This window comes from Denticeps clupeoides, unplaced genomic scaffold (assembly GCF_900700375.1).
Source record: "Denticeps clupeoides unplaced genomic scaffold, fDenClu1.1, whole genome shotgun sequence".
NCBI lineage: Eukaryota > Metazoa > Chordata > Actinopteri > Clupeiformes > Denticipitidae > Denticeps > Denticeps clupeoides.
Genome location: NW_021630113.1, coordinates 182,658 through 190,029, shown reverse-complemented (window position 1 = coordinate 190,029; position 7,372 = coordinate 182,658).

The window sequence follows — 7,372 nt, the reverse complement described above, 5'->3', positions numbered from 1 at the left end:
TATCCGACCGAGCGCTTTACTCTCCAGAATTGAGACAATAAGCCATATTTTATACTCGTCAACAGCGGCCTTAATAATATACAGTATTATTCCGTCATTTCCGGGATATTTAAATGCTTTTCACGCGTAGAAGATGGAGATTTATGAATGGGAGTCGCGGTAATTTACCGCAATAATTTCATATTTAAAAATAAAAGTGGAAGTGGAGCAGGCCGAGATGGAGCGACGTGGGCCGCTCGCTGCGGGTGAACATCTTCCTCACCGCCACCGACCCGCTGCTGGGTGTCCTGGGTGCGGCGCTGTGGACGCTGGCGAGGAGCGGACTGACGGCGGGCGTCTTTCATGTAAAACCGCGGCAGGACGAGAATTTAGACCGACGCTGAAGTTGGCTCCTTCTGTCTCCAGATATCTTCTCAGGCTGTGCATCCCTGAGTTCTCGTGGTTCTTGTTAGGTTTCCTACCTTCTGATTAAAGATGTACTCACCAAAAAAATATTAAATATGATACTGCCTATACTGTATGGGACTGTATATCATCATTACACTCAAATCTCTGAGGCTCTCAGGGGGAACAAAGACCTCCATGAGGGTCATTTCCCTCCTGACCTTTGAAATGGAGAAAAGAAAACTCTGGAACAGTGGTTGGTAATTATTTATACATTTCCATAGAGATTGTGTTACCATACAGAGAAGATCTGTCTCCAGGGAAGAATTTCATCTGGAACTGGAGATGGAGCCGACTGACTGGTAACGACATAAAAACATTACTGGTAATAACCAAAATGGATCATATGATTTCTGTCCCTGCATCCATGTGAATTCATGTTTGTGCTTTAGATGGTGATAAAATTGTTTGAATGTGATCTATAATAATATCTGAATAATATCAGTGATTAAAAAACGTTGGTCGTAGTTCAAACCAGAACCAGTGCTGCATTCAGTCAGCAGGGGTCAGTACAACTAAACTTTTAAACCAAAGAAACGAGGTCAATATAAAAAATATATATAATGATGAACAATGAAAAGTTTTGGTCATGTGGATATAATACCTATTTATGAGTATGAATAAAGATAAATGGATCTCTGTGGATTTACATTAAATTTGAGTTGTCCTTCCCTGAGGTTCTGGAAGGGACACTGCAGAAAAGTGGCTGCCAAGAACGTGACTCTTCAAGTGCTGAAATATATTAGGAAAAAGATAAGGAAGGAAGGCAGAATACAAATCTTCACAACACCATCTGTTTTATAACCGACTGACTGGAGCTGACTTTTATAAAAGAGAAGGAAGTAAAGTGAATACAAATACCATCAGATTCAAACTGCCCTTTAAAACATCCCCACAGGCAACCTCTATATTGAGGGGGAAAAAAATAAGAAAAATTGGCAAAGGGCAGCCTGTCCACTTTTAGCCCCTTGATGATCACATGCAAACATATGACCCTCATGGAAAGTTGCAGCCCAAGTGGCGTGTTTCGTCCATTTGTGTTTGACTCCCGCTTTGTCTGTCTGAAATATTCTAATATTTTTTTGGTATTACTGTTATTATTCCAGCAGGGAGAGCATGTAACAAGGCAAACAATAGCAGACAAGGAAGGGTGGTAGTAGCCTAGTGGGTAACACACTCGCCTATGAACCAGAAGACCCGGGTTCGAATCCCACTTACTACCATTGTGTCCCTGAGCAAGACACCTAAACCTGAGTTGCTCCAGGGGGACTGTCCCTGTAAATACTGATTGTAAGTCGCTCTGGATAAGGGCGTCTGATAAATGCTGTAAATGTAAATGTAAGGAACTGGTTCCTGTGGAACTCCAAATGCTACGCCACTGTATTGTAATGATCCTCGGATGGCCCCACCCCTTCCCGATTCAATCCTTCAATCCTTGCACTGGTATTCTGGCCTCCGGACTTGCCATCTGTCTGTAATCCAAAAAAAAAAAGATGACTTAATCTCACAAACTTCCTGGACCTGGTCTTCAGTTGTCCCTCCCCTACTACCGACCTTTCTTCTACTACACTTTACATGTGGTCAGAGAGCACAACTTTCTGTCCTTAACCCTCACTCTACCTACTGGATCCACCAACCATCCTTCATTCAACATAATCTTCACACTGTCTTCATCTGTATGTTCCTGCGATCTTTCATCACTAACTCTCTCCTCTCTTCACTTTCCCTTTCTGTGGATCATCTCTGCCCTCTAACTTCCAAACCCAAAAGAACTTCTCCCCCCTGCTCCCTGGCTCTCTGAAAGAAATCACAACTTGACTCAAAACTGCTGCATTATCCTCAGCCCACAACTCTCAAAAACGTATTCTTAAATATACTCAACTCTCCGACACCTCCCGTCCTGTCTTCTCTAACTGCTGAAGATTTTGCCAACTTTTTTCACTTTGTCTCTTCTCTCATTTCTTTCTAAAGTCATTGAGAGCTGCATCTACAATGAGCTGTCACTTCATCTGTCTCAGAACAACAATCTGGATCCCAACCAGTCTGGCTTCAGAGCACTTCATTCTATAGAGAACCCTTCTGGGTGTTTCTGAGAAGCTAAATGCGGCCAGATCAGCGAAACACTCATCTGTTCTTGCTTTCTACCTTGGAAAGGGTCCACATCCACTTCACGCAGACACTCCACTGGCGTCCCACAGGGTTTAGTACTCAGTCCTCTCCTTTTCTCCATCTAGACGAGATTTACTTTACTGATTGACGACAGCTCTGAGAGAATTTTGTGCAACGTAGCCTTAAATATTTCAATTATTTTAATTCAAAACAAAATGCTACAAGGCTATTTCCCTCATTACAATTTAATGGTCCAGATAGAATTTGATGAAGGATTGAAGTTTATTACTTCTGATGACTGGTATGTTAATTGATAATGGTAGTTATAGCACCTGTCTCCTTTGGATTATGAAAATCAATCAAGGGCTTGCACGTACTTCACTGTTCCATGATTCTTGTCAGCATTTTCCTGCATAAATGTTGGACATTTATGTTGGAAAAATACAATTTCAGTGAGATTAATTCAGACACACTACTGGGATACATTTTGGTCTCCTCTATCTTGGTTTCCAGAAACAGCAACCTTCTGATTACGGGTCCATTATTTGAAAATCAACATAAAAACACATGATCACAACCTAGCATCTCTTTGTTATTGTAATAAGAATGTAATCATATAGGCAACAAAAAATATCTCAGTGGCCATCTTGAACACCGCAGACTCCAAATTCTGCCTGCTGACCGATCCCCGTCTGGATTACCCTTCCCTGCTTCTTGTTGACCTCGTCCACAACGATTCTACGTATCCTCCACGCCGACACCTTCTGAAAGTGTCTGCTTTTGCCCGACTCTTCTACAGCCTGCCATGTTTACCTACACTTACTCCATAGTAAACCAAGGGCACACCAACGACTTTACTTCCTCAGATGTCTGAAGAAAGCTAGGGTGGTTATGTCAGTCCTCACAAGCTTCTACAGGTCTACTGTGGAATGCACCTTAATGGCACAAGACAAAGGGACCCTGCATAGAGTGGTGAAGACGGCGCAGATGATCATCGGCACACCACTCTGCTCTTTCTTGCTGTCTCAGAAAGACAAAGAGCATCTTGGATGACTGTAATCACCCTGCACTCTCCTTTTTTCACTTCTGTGCCACCTGGCAGAAGACTCAGGACAATACACACATGCACAGTACATTTCATGAACAGTCCTCATTTCAAGGCTATAAAACGTCTGTCTCCAATGTTGACTGTTGACATCTTGACTGTTAGAGAATGTTGGCCAGATAATTCACCTCAGTTTTTCAATGCTGAGTGTCTGTAGCCTAAACTTTTACAGCCTGTTCACTGGAAACACCTGCTCAGAACAAGTAGTCTCACTCACATATGACTACTGACATATTCTCATATTATGATCATCTCTCTCCCCAAATAGTTTAAATAATTCTATCAAAATTTTGTTCCACAATTCTGAGCAATTAATAACATCACCATTAGGGGTGGCCTAACTGATGTGCCACTGAGCAAAAGCACCGTCCCCACACACTGCTTCCCGGGCACCTGTTATGGCTGCCCGCTGCTCACTCAGGGTGATAGGTTAAATGCAGAGGACAAATTTCACTGGCTGCACCATGTGCTGTGCTGCTGTGTATCTCAAATGACAATCACTTCACTTTTTTTTTTCTTAACTTCCCATTCCTGAGGTAGTGGGGTTTAGTGGAGAGCCCTTTACCTGCTACTCATGGCGATGGTCATTTTCAACAAGCTCAAGTTCATATTTTTTTGTATTTCTTACAAAGTATTTAACAATCCCACCACTGCTATTGCACAATTTTTTTAAACTTCTACTTTCACTTTACTCATTTGCACACCTTCACCCTACCTGTTACACATATTTTATGTTGAAAACACGAAAGTGTAATATTTGGTTATGTTTGCGATATTTGCATATTGGTTCACTGTATGCTTGCAATATTTGCAATACTGTGGTCTATTGCAGTGGCTAAAGCAATTCACTGCATATCATACCGTGTATGACTGTATATGTGACAAATAAAATTTGAATTAAGTTTCTTGTGAGTAAAATTTGTTAGGAGTTGAAACCACCTCATATCCACTGTCAGCATTTCGTGGAACGCGAGCAGGTAAATTGATCATTTGGCAGATCTGACTGCTGTATTTTGTCACTCCTTGTGTAATGAGCGATTGGCTTTGGTTAGAGCATTTTGCAAGAATTTTGGTACGTGCCCATCAGCATATGAAAATAGCAAAATAAATGTGCAGAAATGAATGTTCTACTGCAATGCAACACTCGTTGATGCACAAAGGAACAGCAATTGAATTGCAGCTCTTAAAAAGTCCTGTGAAAAAGGTGATGGCTGAAATTCAGCAGGGAGAAAGCAGCATGCAAACCAAACTAAAATACAATCAGACCAACTCTGTCTCAGCGGCTCCCACTAAAGCAAGATTGACACTTCACAGAATTTCCATTTTCCCAGCAAGGCAGAACCATTCAGAGGTGGACAGGTGTGCAGCGCTTAAGCTCAATACATCAGGCTGCTAGGACAGCAGAGTTTGACAAAAGAAAGTAAAGAGACAAATATGGATTACGGGCTGGTGAAGAAAGTGCACAACAACCTAAATAAAATTCCCACCGTTTGGCAGCAGCGATTTGGGTCCTGAGTGAAGTCTCTCCCTTCCCTGGGAGAGAAGTAGAGCAAAGAAACCCAACGAGCTGCCGAATCTGCACCCTAAAGGTCCAAACCAAACCAGGCTCCTGGGATTGCTATTTGCAACCTGTACACTAGTTTTTACACTTCACACCACCTGATTACATATGAGAATATTTTTATTGCTTTGCCAATGACCTACAATTGTATTTATCGTTTAGACAGGATTATCTTAAAGGATGGATTTAATGACATTAGTATTTTTTGACAATTCTTTGAGGGTTCACTCAGGGTTAAGTGTCTTGCTCTGGGACACAATGGTAGTAAGTGGGGTTTGAACCTGGGACTTCTGGTTCATTCTCCAACTGTTACCTGTTGACTGGACTACTGCAGCTGTCTATATTGCAGGAACCCAGCTGGAGAAAACTGGAATGAGGCAGAAACGGAACTATGATGTGAAGAGCAAAGGGAGAGAGTTCCAGTAAGTGGACTTGGTCAGGGTTTTCAGCCCTGAATGAGACTGTTATTGGGATGAGAACTCTGGAACGGGTGGGGGACGTAGTTTACAGGGTGCAGGGGCCCATAGGGGCAGTTTAAAGTTCTGCTTGTTGTCTTTAAATCTTTAAAGGGTCTAGGTCCGTCTTATCTTTGTGATTTGTCGACTATGCATGTTCATGCTAGAACCACGAGATCAAGCACTCAGTTAATTTGAACCATTCCAAGAACTAAGCTGAAAACCCGAGGGGACAGAGCATTTGCTGTGGCAGGCCACAGACTTTGGAATAGTCTGCCTTTGAATGTTAGATCAGCACAAACCCTAGAACATTTTAAATCTTTATTAAACATTTATCTATATGGACTGGCTTTTAGTACATGTTGACCTGGAACATTTACTTTTTTAAAAACTTTTTTTTTTTACTTTATTTTTAGACCCATCCTATTTAATGGTTTATATTTATTTTTTTCCCCTCCTCTCATCATTTATATATATTCTTGTAATTCATGTACAGCACTTTGGGCAGTATTAAATAAATAAAGAAATGTACAAATAAATTTGATCTTGATCTTGACTCTCCAGAGTCATTTTGGTAGACTCAAATTTTTTCTAATTGAAATGTATTGCAGATTAATGGTTGAGGACACTTTTAGCCTGAGTGACTCAACAATACCGTAATCACAGTGGCACACTGTGGCTTTTCCAAGTACAGGAACAAGAATCAGGTTCCTTGAAGACATCAGAGAAGGAACGTGAAATTTGATTAAATGTGGCTTTTTACCGTCACCTAATCTCTTTAAGTTGGGTGTGAACAGCTATTGATCTACCTCGGTCAAACTGGGAAAAAGTGCAGCTAAAGAGCTTTTGTGTGATGAGAAAGCAACATTAGCTGCAAATTAATTGATGTTTTTGTTATATCTATCATTCTGTCATTGATGAAGACTATTATATAATCAGAAGATCAATAGTTTCTGTTAATCTAGTAAACTGTGGAACACGAGGGGGTTAATTCTATTTACGTAGCATCACATCAATAAAATATGTATGAGAAATTTCAGCAGACAAACTGCAAAAACAACCCTAAACTAATATATAACAATCTGGAATTTGAATATTTCATTAGTAGCAGGGTTAAAATGCCAGTGGTTCTCTTCGTTAAACAATAAAACCACCAAATCTCATTAATATCAAACATAAGGAGGGAAGGCAGAATAGCAGCCCATAATCACATACAGTATGTCTCAATGGGCTTTGACAGGCCCTACAGTTGACACCCAACACACTTCTGTACACAAGGAAAAACTCTAGGAGAGAGAAAAAAAGAAAGGAAGAAACGTTGGGAAGGAGTGATACAGACAGCGACGTCCTTCCAGGGTAGAGTGAGCCTGCAAATGGTGTCAGTGCATAGCTGGTGATGTTTGTCCAAGAAGAGAAAAAGTCCTGCAGTTGTAGAGGTGGAGAAGTGCTGTATAGAGCATCTGTATAAATCCATTCTATGATATTGCATTCTAAGCAATGAGAATATGTGGAAGTGCTGCTTCCCTTCATTATGGGCAGTGGTGGCCTAGCGGTTAAGGTTAATGAAGCGGCCCCGTAATCAGAAGGTCGTGGATTATGATCTGCCCATTATGAGTTATGTACTGTTACTGTAGTTATAGTGAGTGTGTTGATGGTGTTGAGTGACTGGTTACTGTGGTTACTGTAGTAATAGTGAGT